This window comes from Pristiophorus japonicus, chromosome 1, assembly GCF_044704955.1.
Source record: "Pristiophorus japonicus isolate sPriJap1 chromosome 1, sPriJap1.hap1, whole genome shotgun sequence".
NCBI lineage: Eukaryota > Metazoa > Chordata > Chondrichthyes > Pristiophoridae > Pristiophorus > Pristiophorus japonicus.
In genome coordinates, this window is record NC_091977.1 from 45,232,680 (window position 1) to 45,254,944 (window position 22,265).

The window sequence follows — 22,265 nt, forward strand, 5'->3', positions numbered from 1 at the left end:
GAAACATGGGCCATTATCACTAACCAGGATGTGTTAGCCATGGGTTGCAAAGATCGCACGTAGGCTTTCCACGGTGGTGGATGACATGCATGAATTTAGAATGATGCACTCGATCCATTTTGAGTACGCATCTACCACAATAAGGAACATCTTACCCATGAACGGGCCCGCGTAGTCAACATGAATGCTTGACCATGGCCTGGTGGGCCAGGGCCACGGACTGGGGGCATTACCCAGCTGGGCACACGTCGTGCGCCTGCGAACACAGTGTTCCAGGTCTGAATCAATTCCAGGCCACCAAATGTGTGACCGGGCAATGGCATTCATCAGCACAATGCCTGGGAGTTCCCTGATGAATGCCTCCCTGCCCTTCTGGGGCATAACTACCCAGCTGCCCCATAGTAGGCAGTCGGCTTGGATGGAGAGCTCATCCATCCGTCTGTGGAATGGTCTGACCTCCTCAGGGCATGCTCTGTGTGCGGGTGCCCAATCCCCAGTTAGGACACATTTCTTAATCAAGGATAGGAGGGGATCACTGTTTGTCCAGATTTAGATCTGACGGGCTGTGATGGGGGAGCCTGCGCTGTCAAAGGCATCGACAGCCATGACCATCTCGGCGCTTTGCTCTGCTGCCCCCTCAGTGGTGGCCAGTGGAAGCCTGCTGAGCGCGTCAGCGCAATTTTCAGTGCTGGGCCGGTGCCGAATGGAGTAGTCATAAGCAGCCAGTGTGAGAGCCCATCGCTGTAATCGAGCTGATGCGTTGGCATTGATAGCCTTGCTGTCTGACAAAACCAATCGCAACCCTTACGCAGGAGCACGTGTAGCAGCTCCAACAACGTGCTCAAGTTTGGCAGAAAGTTCCCGAAATAGTTCAACAGTCCCAGGAATGAACGCAACTCCGATGTGTTGCAGGGCCTGGGTGCTCGTCGAATCGCCTCTGTTTTGGATTCGGTGGGTCGAATCCCATCTGCAGCAACCCTCCTGCACAGAAACTCAACCTCAGGAGCTAAAAACACACATTTAGACTTCTTCAGTCGCAGGCCTACCCGGTCCAGTCGGCGTAGCACCTCCTCCAGGTTGTGGAGGTGTTCCTCGGTGTCTCGACCCATGATGAGGATGTCGTCCTGGAATACGATCATTCCAGGAATGGATTTAAGCAGGCTTTCCATGTTACGTTGAAAAATCGTGGCCGCTGATCGAATGCCAAATGGGTACATGTAATAGACGAACAGTCCCTTATGCGTGGTGATGGTGGTCAGTAGTTTAGATTCGTTGGCCAGTTCCTGGGTCATATAGGCTGAAGTAAGGTCCAACTTGGTGAACAGCTTGCTGCCTGCCAGTGTGGCGAAAAGATCCTCCGCTCTCGGGAGCGGGTATTGATCTTGTAGGGACACCCGATTGATGGTGGCCTTGTAGTCGCCACAGATCCTGACAGAGTCATCCGCTTTTAGGACGGGAACGATGGGGCTCGCCCAGTCGCTGAATTCAACAGGCGAGATGATGCCCTCTCTCAACAGCCGGTCCAATTCGCTCTCGATCTTTTCCCGCATCACATACGGCACCACTCTGGCTTTGTGGTGCGCTGGCCTGGCGTCCGGAGTGATGTGTATCACTACTTTAGTGCCATTGAAAGTCCCGATGCCAGGTTGGAATAGTAAGTCCAATTGTTGTAGGACTTGTGAGCACGAACTTCGCTCCACAGATGACATTGCGTGAACATCCCCCCATTTCCAGTTCATCTTGGCTAACCAGCTCCTCCCCAACAGTGCGGGACCATTGCCCGGGACAATCCAGAGCGGCAGCCGATTCACTAACCCATTGTGTGTGACAGCCAACATTGCACTGCCTAGCACCAGAATGATTTATTTAGTGTAAGTCCGTAATTGTGTCTCAATACATGCTAATTTGGGTCTACTGGCTTTAAGTGGCCATAGCTTCTCAAATTGCTGAACGCCCATGAGTGGCTGGCTGGCCCCAGTGTCCAGCTCCATGCGTACTGGGATACCGTTTAATAAAACCCTCATCATCATGGGTGGCGTTTTGGTGTATGAACTGTGAGTATTCGCCACATGGACCTGCTGAACCTCGGCGCCCATCGATTCGCCCCAAAAGTCATCCTGCCTCAAAGAACCCTCTTCTGGTCCATCCGCCTCATATATTAGACTGGTTGCAGACTTCCTGCACATTCGAGCTAAGTGGCCACTGAGATTGTAGTTCCTGCAGACAAACTGTTGAAATCTGCAGGATCTAGCTGAGTGTTTTCCCCCACACCTCCAACATGAGTTAAAGTTTCCATTGTTGGGAACAAAAGGGCTGTGGCCAGGCATTCCACGCTGACTGTCCCTTTGACTGCTCTTAAGTACCCTATTGGTGGGTGTCAATGGCCCCATCCCAGGCCGCATTGTCCACAGTGATGGCAAGAATGTCCGTTCAGCCTGCCTTTGTCTGTGTTGAGGTCCTGCTCTGGGGTCTATTGCTTCGGACTGCCCCTGCCTGCCTGCAGGGCTCTGAGTCGCATTACTGATGTTGACTCCCTGATCCATCGTTGCGTTAGAGGCAGAATTGCGCGTGTATATTATTTTCGTCTCTTCCTACCCCGCCACGAAAGTTTGAGCTATCAACGCCGCCGCTTCCAAGGTCAAATCCTTGTTCTCAATTAATTTACGGAAAATTCCCGCATGACCGATGCCCTCGATAAAGAAGTCCCTTAGCATCTCCCCCCTGCAGGCATCTGTGAACTTACAGAGGCTGGCCAAATGCTGGAGGTCCGCTATGAAGTCCGGTATGCTCTGTCCTTCATGACGTCAGTGGGTGTAGAATCTGTATTGGGCCGTGTGTATGCTACTCGCCGGTTTGAGGTGCTCCCCTATCAATTATCTAAGTTCTTCAAAGGTTTTGTCCGCCGCCTTTTCGGGTGCTAGTAAGTCCATCATGAGCGCGTAAGTCTTTGGTCCGCAGCTGGTCAAAAGATGAGCCCTTCGCTTGTCAGCCGCTGCATCCCCCAGCCATTCTTTCATAACGAAGCATTGCTGAAGCCTCTTGACAAAATTGTCCCAGTCCTCCCCAACACAGTACCGTTCCTCTGTGCTACCGGTGGCCATTCTTGTGGGTCATGAATTCCTGTTTCTCGTCGCCAATGTAAAGTCCTTACTCTACAGTATAGAAACATAGAAACATAGAAAATAGGTGCAGGAGTAGGCCATTCGGCCCTTCTAGCCTGCACCGCCATTCAATGAGTTCATGGCTGAACATTCAACTTCAGTACCCCATTCCTGCTTTCTCGCCATACCCCTTGATCCCCCTAGTAGTAAGGACCTCATCTAACTCCTTTTTGAATATATTTAGTGAATGGGCCTCAACAACTTTCTGTGGTAGAGAATTCCACAGGTTCACCACTCTCTGGGTGAAGAAGTTCCTCCGCATCTCGGTCCTAAATGGCTTACCCCTTATCCTTAGACTGTGACCTCTGGTTCTGGACTTCCCCAACATTGGGAACATTCTTCCTGCATCTAACCTGTCTAACCCCGTCAGAATTTTAAATGTTTCTATGAGGTCCCCTCTCATTCTTCTGAACTCCAGTGAATACAAGCCCAGTTGATCCAGTCTTTCTTGATAGGTCAGTCCCGCCATCCCGGGAATCAGTCTGGTGAACCTTCGCTGCACTCCCTCAATAGCAAGAATGTCCTTCCTCAGGTTAGGAGACCAAAACTGTACACAATACGTATGAAACCACACGAGGCATATTGTGGGGACAAGGTCCTTCTGTGACCTTAACTCTTTATTTACAGGACTCCAAAGACGATGACCCTGCGTGGGACCTCTCTTTTTATACCTGTGTGATCAGGTAAGGAGTGTCTCCCACAAGTTCACCCCTTGTGGTCAAGGTGTGCATCTAGGTTGAATGTATACAGTAATACAGTGGTGTTACATTGTGGTTACATACATGACACCTACCCAATAGCATTGTGGGAGTACCTTCATAATGAGGACTGCAGCCGTTCAAGAAAGCCTAATGCCACCTTCTCCAGGTAACATGAGATGGGCAATAAATGCAGCCAGCGTTGCCCACATCCCAAGAGCAAATTTTAAAATAATCTCAATCAATGCCCGTCCTTTGATCTGCTGTTACCTTATTTTACACCATTAGAAATGACTATCTGGGCAAAGTTGAAATAAAGTACAATCAATTTATTTCCCTACAAGTGATCTGTTGTGTACACTGGTATTTTCTCGTGGTGATAATGTATGGTGTGTATCTTCTAGAATCTAATCTAATGCTCCTTCTAGCTGCTTCCCCAACGGAAAGGATTAAGTAAGGTGGCTGACTCCTGTGTATTAGTGTTAGTCTCTTAGTGATTGAGGTGGCCCTCCACCTCCTTGTGTTTGGTCATGAGATGGTCCTGCAACATATTTCAGCGGGTCACCTGGGATACCTTGTGTCATTTGAATGTGAAAGCTGGGATTAGCCTGTCAACAGCACAAACTGCAGCCTCTCCCATGTCCACTTTAGCCATGCTTCCGCGGGGTACTCCCTCATCATATACAGTGGTTAAGCAATGCCTCAATTTCAAAATTCTCATCCTTATTTTCAAATCCCTCCATGCCCTCAGCCCTCCCTATCTCTGTAATCTCCTCCAGCCCCAACCCCCCCCCACCCCCGAGATGTCTGCGCTCCTCTAATTCTGCCCTCTTGAGCATCCCTGATTATAATCGCTCAACCATTGGTGGCCGTGCCTTCTGTTGCCTAGGCCCCAAGCTTTGGAATTCCTTGCCTGGACTTCTCCACCTCTCTATCTCTCTTTCCTCCTTCAAGACGCTCCTTAAAACCTACCTCTTTGACCAAGCTTTTGGTCACCTGCTCTAATTTCTACTAATGCGGCTCGGTGTCAAATTTTTTTATCTCATAATACTCCTGTGAAGTACCTTGGGAGGTTTCACTATGTTAAAGGCGCTATATAAATACACATTGTTGTTGTTGATATGCAGGGGAGAAGATCTCTGGACAACAATGAGGTTTGACAAAACCCTGTCTAATAGCTATCCCAATCTGACCTTCCCTCCCCCAGTTGGATAAGAGAGCCTGCAGAATATTACAGATTCAAAAGGAGTAACATAAGCATTCATGAGAGATACTTCCACTGTATGCAGAACCTCTGTCAGCAGAGGCTCCACCGATAATGTTTTTGGAGTTACCATTTGCTGCATGCTGCACTGCAGTTGCATTAAATATGCATAACTAAAGCGACATTTATAGTGAGCGCCTCCATAATCATCACCAGACCTACAGGCTGTTTTGCATACTCTGAAATTACTGCATGAAATGTGCTCAGATAGCAACCTTCTTTTAAAGAACCCCTGAGTTCTGGATCCTTGGGTTCTGCAGCCGATGAAGGACATGAGCTGATCCACCTGTCAACAGGTTTATATTGCAACAGTGCCACCATCATATGCTCCTGTTCACTTGTGCTCTGTGAGTCACCCAGTGCCCTGTGCTGAGATTGATTATCTACATCCCCAGGGTGCTTGAGATAATAAATGGACTGTATAGTGTCCTTACACACTACTATAAATTCACACGAGGCACATTCTGCAGACAAGGTCACTCTGTGACATGAACCTTTATGTACAGGACCAAGAAGTGATGACCCTCCGTGGGACCTCCCTTTATATACCTGGATGACCAGGTGAGGAGTGTCTCCCACAAGTTCACCCCCTGTGGTCAAGGTGTGCATTTCTTAGGTGTATACAGTATGCAGTGTTATGAAGGTTACAGTTACACGAAGGTTACATGCATGACAGACTGAATCGCGTTGTTATGGGGTTCTTCCCTTTCAGTGGCAGCTCAGACGGACCCTTGGCTGTGTGAGAGTGGGTGAGTGAGTAAGGGAGAAAGAATGGCATCAAAATGATGGCCCTAGCTCCAAGTTTGGGGGAGTGCATTGGCTCTGCCTTCCCCCACTTTCACTCCACTCTCTTTCCTTATGATTTTGAGAGTGGCCTCTTCAAAAGGAACACAAGGATCTAAAATTGCAGCACCTCTCCCGTGCACATCTGCTCCTTCATGTTATGGAACACCTTCTCCTGAAAACAGATATTTGGAGTTTAAAGAGCGTAATAATGCCGCCCAAGTTTCCATCCAGTATTCCAGCAGGTGTGCGAGTAAATAAACATGCATCATGCATTTAGGTTTTAGTTGAATGATTGCTTTCGAGGAACATCAGTATATATTTACATTTGAGAATAGCTCCACTTTTAAGTTGCAATCAGTCAGTGTGCCCTCTTGCAGTATGGGCATGAATGTGAAGTTATCAAAGAGACGTAAGGTTGTCTGAGTGCTTTGCATGTCACAGTCAAGCACAGGAGGGCAGAGAAAACGCTTCAAGGACACCCTCAAAGCGTCCTTGAAAAAATGTAACATCCCCAATGACTCTTCGGAATCCCTAGCCCAAGACTGCTCAAAGTGGAGGAAAAGTATCTGAGAAGGCGCCAAACACCTCAAGTCTCTTCGCCGGGAGCACGCATAAGCCAAGTACAAACAGTGGAAGGACCGTTTGTCAAACCAAGCATCCCACTCACCCGTCCCTCCAACCACCACCTGCCCCACGTGTGACAGACTGTAGATCCCGCATTGGTCTCATCAGTCACCTTAGAACTCATTTTAGTGTGGAAGCAAATCATCCTCGACTCCGGGGGACTGCCTAAGAAGAGGAAGAAGATAATAATAGGTTGAAATGAATTACTTTAGGACATGAATACTTTGCCCATTTAATTGGTCGAGAGAAACGTTGACTACATAGAATGTACAGCACTGCAACAGGCCATTCAGCCCAACAGGTCTATGCCAGTGTTTTTATTCCACATGTGCCTCCTCCCACCCCTCTTCATCTAACCGTAACCTTACCTTGGTGGATTTCCACAGCCTGGCAAGCTTCTTCCTCATCTGCACCCAAGTTATATTGGACACATCATTTACCATTTGCACCACCTCTTCCCATACAGTCTGCACCATTCTGTGGGACAGCAACATGGTATGTTCAAAAAGGGCACCTCTCCTTTTGCCCATTTCCTGAAGCTGCCGCTCCACAGCTGAAAGTACAGGGATCCTGGCTGCTGCTGTTCCCGGGTCAGGTGAATTTATAGTTGGCAAAAATAAGCCTCCCTTTTAAATGGTTACTGAAGCCCCTTTAATAACTGCAGCAGTGCTGGAATATCCACCCCTAACTGAAAGAGCTCCCAGAGGTAGTAGGCCCAGTCCAGGCCGGGAGCTTGCCAGGAATATGTAAGTAGGACTGACCTTGGAAGATCCAATGGGTTGGCCGTGCGCGGCTCATATAGGACAAAGCCTGCTGGACACCATTCCCACTCAAACACTGCAGGAACTAGAAATCCTATCCTCTGATCTATGCTGAGAAAAATAAGTAGTTAAGATGACCATCAAATCTAGCTATTACAAATAGGAACAATCAAAAAATTATAGCAAACAAATATTAGCAATTCCTACAAATTCTACATTCCTCGTACAATGTTGTCATCCTCTGTCATAAATGGCAGAGAACCCTATACTTGCTTCTGAACTCAGTGCAGTCTAAAATTAGGCAGGTCAGCGAATTTGCTGAAGATAGTCCACCATATGCTCCTAAAGCTTCTATAGATATGCGAAGAGAAAAAGATTAGTGAGGACAAATGTAGGTCCCTTGCAGTCAGAATCAGGTGAATTTATAATGGGGAACAAAGAAATGGCAGACCAATTGAACAAATACATTGGTTCTGTCTTCACTAAGGAAGACAAAAATAACCTTTCGGAAATACTAGGGGACCGAGGGTCTAGCGAGAAGGAGGAACTGAAGGAAATCCTTATTAGTCAGGAAATTGTGTTAGGGAAATTGATGGGATTCAAGGCCGATAAATCCCCAGGGCCTGATAGTCTGCATCCCAGAGTACATAATGAAGTGGCCCTAGAAATAGTGGATGCATTGGTGGTCATTTTCCAACATTCTATAGACTCTGGATCAGTTCCTATGGATTGCAGGGTAGCTAATGTAATCCCACTTTTTAAAAAAGGAGGGAGAAAGAAAACAGGGAATTATAGACCAGTTAGATTGACATCGGTAGTAGGGAAAATGTTGGAATCAATTATTAAAGATGTAATAGCAGCGCATTTTGAAAGCAGTGACAAGATCGGTCCAAGTCAGCATAGATTTATGAAAGGGAAATCATGCTTGACAAATCTTCTATAATTTTTTTGAGGATGTAACTAGTACAGTGGACAAGGGAGCACCAGTGGATGTGGTGTATTTGGACTTTCAAAAGGCTTTTGACAATGTCCAACATAAGAGATTAGTGTGCAAAATTAAAGCACATGGTATTGGGGGTAATGTATTGACGTGGATAGAGAATTGGTTGGCAGACAGGAAGCAAAGAGTAGGAATAAACGGGTCCTTTTCAGAATGGCAGGCAGTGAGTAGTGGGGTACTGCAAGGTTCAGTGCTGGAACCCCAGCTATTTACAATATACATTAATGATTTAGATGAAGGAATTGAATATAATATCTCCAAGTTTGCAGATGACACTAAGCTGGGTGGCAGTGTGAGCTGTGAGGAGGATGCTCAGAGGCTGCAGGGTGACCTGGACAGGTTAGGTGAGTGGGCAAATGCATGGCAGATACAGTATAATGTAGATAAATGTGAGGTTATCCACTTTGGTGGCAAAAACAGGAAGACAGAATATTATCTGAATGGTGACAGATTAGGAAAATGGGAGGTGCAACGAGACCTGGGTGTCATGGTACATCAGTCATTGAAAATTGGCATGCAGGTACAGCAGACGGTGAAGAAGGCAAATGGTATGTTGGTCTTCATAGCAAGAGGATTTGAGTATAGGAGCAGGGAGATCTTACTGCAGTTGTACAGGGCCTTGGTGAGGCCACACCTGGAATATTGTGTTCAGTTTTGCTGCCCTAATCTGAGGAAGGATGTTCTTGCTATTGAAGGACTGCAGCAAAGGTTCACCAGACTGATTCCCGGGATGACAGGACTGACATATGAAGAAAGACCAGATCGACTAGGCTTATATTCACTGGAATTTAGAAGATTGAAAGGGGATCACATAGAAATATATAAAATTCTGACGGGACTGGACAGGTTAGATGCAGGACGAATGTTCCCGATGCTGGGGAAGTCCAGAACCCGGGGTCACAGTCTAAGGATAAGGGATACGCCATTTAGAATCGAGATGAGGAGAAACTTCTTCACTCAGAGAATTGTGAACCTGTGAAATTCTCTACCACAGAAAGTTGTTGAGGCCAGTTCGTTAGATATATTCAAAAGGGAGTTAGATGTGGACCTTACAGCTAAAGGGGTCAAGGGGTATGGAGAGAAAGCAGGAATGGGGTACTGAAGTTGCAATATCAGCCATGATCATATTGAATGGCGGTGCAGGCTTTAAGGGCCGAATGGCCTACTCCTGCACCTATTTTCTATGATTCTATGCCAGGATCTGAAATTAAAACAGAAAATGCTGGAAATACACAGCAGGTCAGGCAGCATCTGTGGAGCGAGAAATAGAATTAACCTTTCAGGTCGATGACCTTTTGTCAGAACTGCATTGTACAATATTGGAGAGATAGGGCTTGGCTCTCAATCCTCTAAAACATTATGGCCCTGAATTTGTGGCCCCAATGGGCACGTACAAGGTGTGCACGTGCCCATAGGGGCCACACAAGTTTCGAGTGTAGGCATGTGCCTAAACCCGGAACTTGCGATCTGTCCAGATTCGGCTTGACTGATTGCACGCATCCAGAAAAAAGGGCCTCCATGGGCGGAGAGTTCGGCTATTTGCCCAACTTCTGCCCAGCGAATGTGTTATCTTGCACCGATCAGGCCTGCTTTCATCAGTGTAAGATTTTAAAGGACATAAAAATAAATTTCTTTCAATAATTTAAACATTAAAAACGTATAAAGTAAAGTAAGTTTATTTTTAGACCTTTAAAATTGGACATCTATTTTTCAAAAAATTATATCTTTGTTTTAAATAATTAATTTAATTCCATTTTGATTCATTTTAAATATGTGATTGAAAAAAATATATTTTAAGTGTTGGTGTATTTTTGGGGGTATTCCCATTAATACATGTAGTAATTCCGTATATATGGAACTCACCACAAGTATGAATGCGAATACCCCTTTTTTGATTGGTTGGGCCTGCCCATGTGATCCGAGGGATACGTGCGAAGCGCCTACGTCCCTGGGATACGTGGACCTCTACACAGGCCTGTGCATAGAGGCCCAGTACCGCACGTCTCCGAATCTCCTGGACCACCAAGTAAGTTTGTAAATATTTTTCAGGTCAGAGGCATCTGTCTATGGGAAGCCTACAACCGCAATTTCTGCACCGTTGATTGAAGCAGCACTATTGCCTAGATATTACTGCTAGTGTGCTCATTTAGACGTTGTTAGCCTCTGGGTTGCTAAAGGTTTCTGGGAGAATTAGTGCATGCTTGTTAACCTCTCATGTTGCTGGTTTCAATGTCACAATTAAATCACATGCTACAACACCTGTACATCAGATTGACCAATAGAGTTGCAGAAATAATAACGAGGGTAAGAAACTGTTAAGGAGACATTTGAACCTCTACATCTATTCAGGGGTAAGCAGATCAGGGCTAAGCGATACTGCTGTCAAATCTAGTTATCTATGGCTCATTTTGCTAACCAGGCACAGGAAGAGCTAATACAGGAAATAAGGGACATGAGGGCAGTACTGTATGGAACTGAAAGGTGCCCTCCTCTAGTATAGCCAACTTGGGAACAAACAGCAGGCATAGTCAATGTATTCTCCAAAACTCAAAGGATCTGGAGAGCTGTCAGGAAGAAAATGGCTGAGGTAAAGTTGAAATATAATTCGGAATGCTAAATATCTACCCTGAGTAGACTAGCCATGAAGTGTAAAAAGACTTGCATTTATATAGTGTCTTCCACGACCTTAGGACATCCCAAAGTCTTTACAGCCAGTTATGTACTTTTATGAAGTGTAGTCATTGTTGTAATGTAGGAAATACGGCAGCAAATTTTATGCACAGCCAGCTCCCACAAACAGAAATGTGATAATGACGAGATAATCTGTTTTAGAGTGTTGGTTGAGGGATTATGGTTGGCCAGGAGACTGGGGATAACTCCCTTGCTGTATCCTCATGACATGCAAATCATTTGGTGTTGGACCATTAATAGGTCCCCAACCAGTTAATCTTGACCGAGACCATTTTTATTGCAATGAAATTGACTATTACCGAGTCTAATATCTTTATCTTTATTTGTTTTCAATGTGAATCTGAATATGGTCATTTTTTGTACCGATTTTGTACCTACTCCCAAAATTCTGAGAATGAGTAAAAACTGACTTTAATGATCCCTATCAATAATGTGTTCCCAAAATTGGAACAGTTCCGTTAATCTTGCTTATTTAGATGCTGTTATATTTCCCATTCTGGATACAAGCACAGGGCCTTTAAAGTGGAACAAACCATGCACAAGTTGAACCTTGTGTTGGAGGTAGCTGGAGTAAATCCCACTGGAGTCCTTCCAATTTCAAGTGCTGCTGGAGAGTCAATTAGACCCTTGGGAATGCATGTCACATAATGTTGTGAGATGTAGTGGAGTGTTCACCGTGATGAATGATTCTCTGCTCAGCTGATGTATAGCTCTGCATAGGATTCTTACAAAATAATTGAGTGTTACACACAAATGGCAAATGCTGATTAAAATTGTAATATTAACAGAGAGTTAACATTCAAGTTTCAAAAGTAAAGTATAAAATATTGGTTATACACTGATTGCAGGTATACTGCATCAGCACAAAGCTGAAGTGGTGTGACATTTTAGTAGTTCGACAGCAAATTTAACGTTGATTCATTGGACCAAAATTTACTGTAAAAATAACAGTGAGGCTAAGGGCATTCACCGTTATTTACATACAAATCAGGTAGCAACTCTAGGAGAGCACAGATGTGCAGTTAAATGCAAAAATCCGAAAGTTGCTGTCCGAGATGCGCTGCTCTTCCGTAAGCTGCGCAAAAGTGGCATCTCATCTGGCTCTCCATTCAAAATGTATTGATCGGTGTGAAGTTCCTGTACTTGGTAGATGCGGACCAGACATGCCTCAGAAAGTTAGGGCTTGTCCATTTCAGTCTAAGTACCCTTTTTAGCAACAAGATAAGTCTTACTTACTGCCAATCAACCTCTCTGGCACTGAAAATTAACTTTTACAAGTGTGCAGTCAGATTTTAATTATTGTTGGAGATTTTTAATTAATTGCCCTTTTACTTTTTCTTTCTGCCTCTTTCTTCTCTCTACCTTAATCCAATCTTTCTTTCCCTGCCTTTATTTTTCTTTCTGTACCTGATTTGACATTGAATCCACTATTCTACTTACACTTCCTGATTCTGCGCTATCCACTAGCAATTCTTCAATCTGATTAAGAGACACACAGTTGTTTGCTCTGTTCACACAGCTCCAAGATACCCTGTAGAGATTCCATTTAGATCTCTAACTTTCAGCAATTTCCGGTGCAAAAGGTCATCAAAATAAAATGGCCACGGGCAAATCTAATGAACGGCGGGGCTGGCTACAGTAAATTCTAGCCCAATGTATTTTTCATATGTAACTGGATCAGTTCAGATGACCACATCAGCAGCACAGGGCTGAGATCTTTATTAAACCACATATTCATTCAAAGTCTATTTGCAAATGGATAAGCGGAGACTGATGGGGTGAAAGTATTTTCTCTTGTTGGCTGACAGAATCCTATTTGAATTGAATTTTGACAACCTCAGCTGACTTCCAATTGGAAGTGGATCTGCAGAATATATTGGGCTCAAGGATAACTGGTGAGACAATTGATGTGGGAACCAGAAACATTCACACAAATGCATTTGAGGGTAGTCTTCTGAGGTTGGGGCTGAGGTACATTGTTCTAAATCTAGCCAGCTGGCCAGATGAGTGTCTGACATGAGAGGAAACCTATGTTTAAGAGTCTCCAAGCCACGCTGCTCTGAGAAATCCACACGGGTAGAGTTTCTGTTGGTCTGAAATGGAGTGCAAACTCTCTCTCTATAGAGGCACACCTTACCTACCCAAAACTTGAGATCTTACACACAAGGTTGACAAAGCTCAGGGTTAGGAACTCCCAACTGTCCTCAGAAATATTACTGGAGTTTAACCAACTAAAACCGTTCAGCTTACCACTACACAACACTGCTTAGCTTCCCAATGCTTTTCCAATGAGGATTACCCTGTATTGATTTGCAGGGTTATCTGGAGAAAAGTGAAAAGTATCACATTCCCAAGTGATAGATCTACCCCTCTCTGCATCATTAATGAGCAGTCTGTCAACAACAGCACCCATGAGTACTATGGAATGGCTGATTTACACATTAGATTATTGAGTTTGGCTCATTCGATAGCATTTTCGTCTCTGACACAAGAGATTAGGTTTTTCAACCCAACTCCAGGCCTTGAACATATTGGCCCAGATTCTGTGGAAAGAATAGTGTGAGGCTATCAGCGCTCACTGTAATTAAGGATCAAAAGATGGGTGGGAGAGCAAATTGTGAGAGGGACACAAAAAATCTGCAAAGGGATATAGACAGGCTAAGTGAGTGGGCAAAAATTGGGCAGATGGAGTATAATGTGGGAAAATGTGAGGTTATCCACTTTGGCAGAAAAAATAGAAAAGCAAATTATAATTTAAATGGAGAAAAATTGCAAAGTGCTGCAGTACAGAAGGACCTGGGGGTCCTTGTGCATGAAACACAAAAAGTTAGTATGCAGGTACAGCAACTAATCAGGAAGGTAAATGGAATGTTGGCCTTTATTGCAATGGGGATAGAATATAAAAGCAGAGAGGTCCTGCTACAAATGTACAGGGTATTGATGAGGCTACACCTAGAGTACTGCATGCAGTTTTGGTCTCTGTAATTAAGGAAGGATATACTTGCATTGGAGGCTGTTCAGAGAAGGTTCACTAGGTTGATTCTGGAGATGAGGGGGTTGACTTATGAAGGTTGAGTAGGTTGGGACTATACTCATTGGCTTTCAAAAGAATGAGAGGTGATCTTATCGAAACATATAAGATAATGAGGGAGTTCGACAAGATGGATGTAGAGAGGATATTTCCACTCAAAGGGGGCATAGTCTCAGAATAAGGGACCGCCCATTTAAAACTGAGGTGAGGAGGAATTTATTCTCTCAGAGAGTTGTAAATCTGTGGAATTCTGTGCCCCAGAGAGCTGTGGAGGCTGGGTCATTAAATATATTTAAGACAGATATAGACAGATTTTAGAATGATAAGTGGGCAGGGAAGTGGAACTGAGTCCATGATCAGATCAGCCATGATCTTATTAAATGGAGGAGCACGCTCGAGGGGTCAAATGACGGAGCACGCTCGAGGGGTCAAATGGCCTACTCCTGCTCCTATTTCTTATCTTCTTATCAAATCGGACAGCAACTTCCAGCATTTGTACATGCGCAGTTAATTGAGGAAATCAGGTAGTTTCTGTCCAAGTTGCCCTGCTCCTGTAGAAGCTGCCCTACACTGATACCTCGACAATAGACTCGGCATTGAACTACATGGAACGGCGTCAAGTTGCTGTACTTACCCATTGGATACCCACTAAACACACCGGAAAAAGTTAGGGCTTGTCCATTCAAGTGAAAGTAAATTTTTAACATTGTGATAAGTATCAATTACTGCCAAACAACTTCCCTGGCACTGAAAATTTACTTTTAAAAGTGAGGAGATTCATTCCTTCAGATTTTAATTATTGTTGGATATTTTTTTAAATGATAAAATGTAAACTTTTAAAAAACGTTTTCTTTTGTCTCTTTTATCTCTCGCTTTCTTAATCACATCTTTCTTTCCCTCTCTTTATTTAGCTTTCTGTACATGATTTGACATTGAATTAAATATTCTAACTTAAACCTCCTGGTTTAGACTCTGCATGCCTCAGTAAGGATTCTTCAATCTGATTGGTTATGGAGACACTTGGTTGCTTGTCCTGTTCACACAAGGCTCAGAACCCTGTAGAGGGTGCCATGCTGTTTTGGCTGTCTAATTACTGCAAGTCGCAATGCAAAAGCCCACAGAAAGTCTGTGGGCAAGTGTAAGTGTAATGAATGGCTAGCGCCATTCGTTCATGCTGACCGTAAAATCTGGACCATAGTCTAAGTCGACAGTTCAGTATTGAGGGAGTGTCTTCTTGGTGACAAATTAAACCGAGACTCCGTGTTCCTGTTCAGATAGATGTAATATATCTCATGGAACTATTCAAAGAAGAAGAGGCAATTCTCCCAGTGTTCTGGGCAATATTCTTAGCCCAGTCAGCATCTCCACAAAAGACAAGATGAACTCATTAACAAATTTTAGAATAACATTCCACTGATTTGCAGTTTGTGATATCTTTCTGTGCACAAAGCTGGTTACGGATTTTTTCTATGTAACAAAAGTAACTACACTTCAAAGGTAACTTATTAATTTGTAGAGTGCATAGCAACACTGCAGGGATGTGATAAGACAATATATAAAGTTTTTCTTTCTCTCCATTTCTATTTCCATTACCACACTCCATCTCTGTCAGGACATATCCCATGTTCCGAAGCTCAGAGAATTTCAGTGTAGGTTGGCAAACACCATGTTTTTGAGTTGGGCATAGTGGTATTGCTAGAGTTTAACCAGCTAAAATTATGCAGCTTAAAAGTACAAAATATTGATAAGCTTCCCTTTGCTTGCCCAGTTACAACCATCCTTACCCATTGCACCATTAGTTTGCAGGATTATTTGAAGCGAGTGGGAAGAATCCTGCCCCTCCTGTGATTGACTTACCCTACCAAGTACCATCAACAAACCAGGCTGGTTGATCTAGCATTAATAGCACCCGGGAGTACTGCAGGCTATGGTATCAGATCACTGAGTAGGCCACAGAGAATCAACTCATGTCTAATATCCTGTTAATGAGAAATATCGGATTGAAGCTAACTCAATCAGTATCTTACTGATAATCAATAGTTCGTCATTAGGCAACTGAGAAATGTGGGTTTGTGCTCTCATTAGTTGGGCAGCAAATACCATACATTCCACCTTAGTGGCATAGTGAGTCGCACAACCTCCCTAAAATGGGTGAGTACATTGTCACCATTGTGCTCACCACAATGGACACATGTCATACCCCATTGGCTGGTGGTTCCCCAGTTGGTGGTTCAGAGCTTCATGCTACATTGCAACAACCCAATCAGGTTAGGCGTGGAGCTCTAACTTGTTCACATAGCTGGTTTCCAGGTAATACTTTTCAGCAGCTGTTGTCCTAAACCTCAGAATTTCCTCAGCGGGTACTTGACAGACATTTACTTCAGCATAGTGAAAGGGTCTACACAGGACAGCTTGTGGCATCCCAGACACTGTAATGTTCTAGACATCCATATCCAGTGTATGTAACAGCTTTCTCATTGCCAGCTACGTAATAGTCCTCACATATTCCTGCTCCCAATATGCTTTCCACATTCAAGTGCTAAAACAAAATAATCATAGAATTTAGAGTACAAAAAGAGGCTATTCAGCCCATCCTACCTGTACTAGCTTCTTAGCTCATTTCCCTGCCATTCCTCATATTGCTTTATATTTTTCATTTGCAGATACTTATCTAATTTCCTTCTAAACTAGGTTATAGTTTCTGCCTCAATGGCCATTTGCAGTAAAGCACTCATTCCAAAAATCTGCTTTATGAAAAAAAATCTTCTAACTTCCCCTTTTGTTCTTCAAGTGATAATCCTAAGTTTCTGATCTCTTGTTTTCAATTCACCATAATCCTGGACAACCTGACTTGCCTCATGTGTCACGCTGACTGCATTCATACTGTCACTTTTACAAAAGTGACAGTACAACTACCAGAAGACTACCAGGCATACTAATGATAGAACTTCCATTTATATAGCCCCTTTTATATCTCCAGAACATCCCAAACCACCTTACAGCCAATGAATAACTTTTTGAAATGTAATTAGTATTGTTATGCAGACAAAAACAGCAGCACGTTACATACACAGCAAGGCTGCACAATAAGCAATGGGACAAAATTACTAGTTGAAAGATAAATAACCAGTTGCCTAGCACATCTCCCCCGCTGTTCTTTGAACAGCGCCATCAACCTAAGCAGGCAAACTTGGCTTTAATATTTCATTCAAAGATGGCACATTCATCAATGCAGTACACACTCAGTACGGCATTGAATTTCCAGGCTATATAGTATACTCGAGAACAGACTTGAGGTAAACTCACTATCTTCTGACTCAACATCAACAACAACAACTTGCATTTATATAATGCCACTAACATAGTAAAATGCCCCACAGCCCTTCACTGGAGCATTATCAAACAAAATTTCACACCAGGCTACCTATTAGGACAGGTGACCAAAAGCTTGGTCAAAGTTGTAGATTTTAAGGAATATCTTAAAGGAGAGAGAGGTGGTGAAATGGAACGGGTTATGGAGGGAATTACAGACCCATAGTGCCTAGGCAGCGAAAGGCACAGTCATCAATAGTGGAGCGATTAAAATAGGGAATGCACAATAGGCCAGAATTGGAGGTGCACAGAGATCACGGATGGTTGTAGGGCTGGAGGAGATTATAGAGATTGGTTAGAGTGAGGCCATCGAAGAATTTGAAAACATGGATAAGAATTTTAAAATGGAGGTGTTGCTGGACCGGGAACCAACTTAGGTCAGTGAGCACAGGGGTGATGGGTGAACGGGACTTGGTGCGAGTTAGGATACAGGCAGCAGAGATTTGGATGAGCTCAAGTTTACGGAGGGGGCAAGGTGGGAGGGCAGCCAGGACAGCATTGGAATAGTTGAGACTAGAGGTAACAAAGGTATGGATGCGAATTTTAGCAGCAGATGAGTGAGGCATGGGCAGAGAGACGTGCAATGTTATGGAGGTGGAAGTAGGTGCTCTTGGTGATGAAGACGATATGGGTTGGAAGCTCAGTTCAGGATCAAATAGGACACCAATGTTGTGAACAGTCTGGTTCAGCCTCTGATGGTGACCAAAGAGATGGATGGAGTTGATGGTTAGGGGATGGAATTTGTGGCAGGGACCAAAGACAGTGGCTTTGGTCTTCTCAATATTTAATTGGAGGAAATTTCTGCTCATCCAATACTGGATGGTGGACAAGCAATGTAACAAATCAGAGACAGTGAAGGGGTCGAAAGGTGGTGAGATAGAGCTGGGTGCCTTTTCGGATGATGTCGCTGAGGGGTAGCATGTAGATGAGAAATAGGAAAGTTCATGGATTGATCCATGTGGGCCTCCAGAGGTAACAGTGCAAGAGCAGGAAGAGAAGCCATTTCAGAAAATGTTCTGGTTGCAACTGGGCTAAGGTTTGGCAGATGGAATACAATGTCGGAAAATGTGAGGTCATCCACCTTGGAAAAAAAAACAGTAAAAGGGAATATTATTTGAATGCGGAGAAATTACAACATGCTGCGGTGCAGAGGGACGTGGGGGTCCTTGTGCATGAAACTCTTTTGAGTCCTTGTGCATGAATCCCAAAAAAAGTTAGTTTGCAGGTGCAGCAGGTAATCAGAAAGGCGAATGGAATGTTGGCCTTCATTGCGAGAGGGATGGAGTACAAAAGCAGGGAGGTCCTGCTGCAACTGTACAGGGTATTGGTGAGGCCGCACCTGGAGTACTGCGTGCAGTTTTGGTCACCTTACTTAAGGAAGGATATACTAGCTTTGGAGGGGGTACAGAGATGATTCGCTAGGCTGATTCTGGAGATGAGGGGGTTACCTTATCATGATAGATTGAGTAGACTGGGTCTTTATTCGTTGGAGTTCAGAAGGATGAGGGATGATCTTACAGAAACATTTAAAATAATGAAAGGGATAGACAAGATAGAGGCAGAGAGGTTGTTTCCACTGGTTGGGGAGACTAGAACTAGGGGGCACAGCCTCAAAATACAGGGGAGCCAATTTAAAGCCAAGTTAAGAAGGAATTTCTTCTCCAAGAGGGTTGTGAATCTGTGGAATTCTCTGCCCAAGGAAGCAGTTGAGGATAGCTCATTGAATGTATTCAAATCACAGATAGATAGATTTTTAACCAATAAGGCAATTAAGGGTTACGGGGAGAGGACGGGTAAGTGGAGCCGAGTCCACGGCCAGATCAGCCATGATCTTTTTGAATGGCGGAGCAGGCTCGAGGGGGTAGATGGCACTCCTGTTCCTAATTCTTATGTTCTTATGAACAGGTAAGAATGGAACCAGGCAATGGCAGTCCCATCCAGCTGGACAATTGTGGAGAGGTGTTGCAGGTGGATGGTGTGGTCAACCGTATCAAAGGCTGCAGACTGGTTGAGAATGATGTGGAGGGAAAGTTTACCATGATCACAGTCACATAGGATGTCATTTGTGACTGTGATAAGGGCCTTTCAGTGCTGTGGTGGGACCGAAACCTGATTGGAGGGCTTCAAACATGGTGTTGAGGGAACAATGAGCACAGATCTAGGAGATGACAATACGTTCAAGGAATCAGAGATGAGTGCTCCCAATAAGCCACGCCCTGAAGTGTGAGGGCCATTTGACGAGGTCATCTCACATTGATTAGAGTCACTCTCACCTCTGAGTTCGCAGATTGTGGGTTCAAGCTCCACTCCAGAGACTTGAGTGTATAATTGAGGCTGACACTCCAGTGCAGTACTGAGGGAGTGCTGCACTGTCAGAGGTAAAATCTTTCTGATGAGATGTTAAACCGAGGCCCTATCTGCCCTCTTAGGTGGATCTAAAGGATCCCACAGCACTTTTCGAAGAAGAGCAGCTGAGTCTCCCATTGTCCTGGCCAACATTCATCCCTCAACCAACACCTAAAACAGATGATCTGATCATTTATATGATTGATGTTTGTGGGATTTTGCTGTATGCATTTTAGCAGTCGCGTTTCTTACACTACAACATTGACTACACCTCAAAAGTTCTTCAGTGGCTGTAAAAAAAAAAGCTCTTTGGGATGTCGTCATGAAAAGGTGCTACATAAATGCAAATCTTTCTTTATTTCATTACTCTTACTTCGGTTACCTGGAGGTACCAGTGATCCTTTGATAATTTCTTACCGCCTTTCCTGCAGCAGGAAAACTTGAAGAGTTGGCTAATTTGTGCCAACTAGTACTCTGCATCATGAAAAGATAAGACACTGGTCTGGTTCCATGATTCTCATGTGGCTATCTCAGCTGAGCAGCAGGGTGGTATTGCATGGGAGAAAGACACTTCCTCACAGGAAAAGAAGGAACATTGTCAGAATAGTAACCAGCATCACTCTAGGGCACTTATTTACATCTGGGCACACACAGAATGGAATTGGGAGAGATTTGGGGAACCAATGAAGATATGGACACCTGTTAACCAAAAGTATTAAAATGTTATATTTATTTAGAGTTGGCAGTACAACAGGAATACATCCAACTTTATGTCTTATTGTTGAATTGATTATTATGAGACCTCGATCAGCCGTGGAATAAAGTGGACATTTCGCTGCTGCACATTGTGGGTATCATCTAAACGTTGTATTAAGAAACGCGCTCACACGGACACTAATAAATCTAAATTATAGTTGCTGTTATTAAAATGCACCTTGGCTACTGTCTCTAAAACAGAATGAATCCAACCGATTTTTTTTTTCCTGTGAAGGCGCTCTTTATATCTTTACACGTGAGAGACATTGTATAATAACCAAGTGGCTTTCGATCACCATGGTGAGGCAAAGTTCCAACTATTAAACAGAATAAAAATCAAAAATGGGGGAGTTATAGGAACACTTGAAAACTAAAATGGTTAAACTCCTTTTCCTGTGTAGTTTGGAAAGTAAAACGCACCCCGCGGGGTGCATCACACATTAAATATAAAAACATCACCTAAAGACTGGTTAGCTGCACTTTGAGTATGTTTCATTATCATTCCACACTCTGATTAAGTGTGGAAAAGAAGGAACAGTCTGCGGGAACTTCGCAACAGATTATTTCTTCACAAATAATCTTATACATATTAGTATACAATATAAATAAGTTTCTATATTTTTAATTTAGCTGGTAGTGTATTCACATGCGCAAAAGTTAAAAAAAAAGGCGTCTCCAAATTATGTTTAAAATGTTGGCTGTGGTAACTAAAACCGAAAACTAAAATTTGTAACTCACAAAATAAAGAGCTGTGAGTGAAAGTAAAACAAAGATCTGTTTTTTAAAAAAAAAGCTTAAAATCTTCTACAAAACAGGATAGCGATTTAGGGCAGTGCATTTACCTTCTGCTTGCTTGTGAGTTCGTGTGCAATATACATCAACCTATAGTGAAATGTAAACGATATGTACGCAGAATCGGTGCATTAAATATGCTTTCCATATAATTGTAAAGACGGAGTTGCTTGAGTGACCTTGCGTCTTTTTCACTTGAAGATTAATTCAAACAGAACAATTTCCCATTGAAAGCTCATCGCCAAGGCCACTACTCTCAGCTAAACCGATTTGTCTGACAAACTGATGCTAGCCACATTGTGGCAAGTCAAAAGGTCGTGGGCATCACTCTCTGCAAATAACAACTTACATTGTACAGAATTTTTCCACAGGGCATTTCGATTTATGTGACACTTCTGTAGATCTTAATTTTAAACTTTGAGAAAAGTATTTAAAACACTTATAAAAGGACTTTCCACTATTTCAGCTATCTGATCATATATATATAATATAATATATTTTTTAACATGTACTGTATATGGAAACAGATTTAAGTTTTCCTGTCCGATGTATTTCTTGCATTTTATATACCCATATTTTTTTATTTATTTCTGTTTGTTTTGCTAATTCAGAAATAAACCAAAATTATTGCCTTTTACGTGACCCCTAAAAGTGGCTTTAAAAACAGAGGACTGTAAATATCCGTCTCCTTTCATTTAAACAAAATCGTTGTTAATCTCGGATGCCCGCCCGTGGTACAATACAATGCTCCTTTCACATTTTACAAACTATACGTTTATTATTTACAAAATGTGAAAACTTACTTCTATTATTTATTTTTAAAAATCCCTGCGCAAAAATGTTGTGCTGTGGTGGGGAGGGGTGTCTGTTAAACTAACGCCACCAGACTAAACAATCGCCAAGTAAACTTTGCTTAAAAGGCTGCTGTAAAAAAAACCTAAAGAAGCTTTGTTCCCATTTAACTTAGTCGCATGTTAAAATAT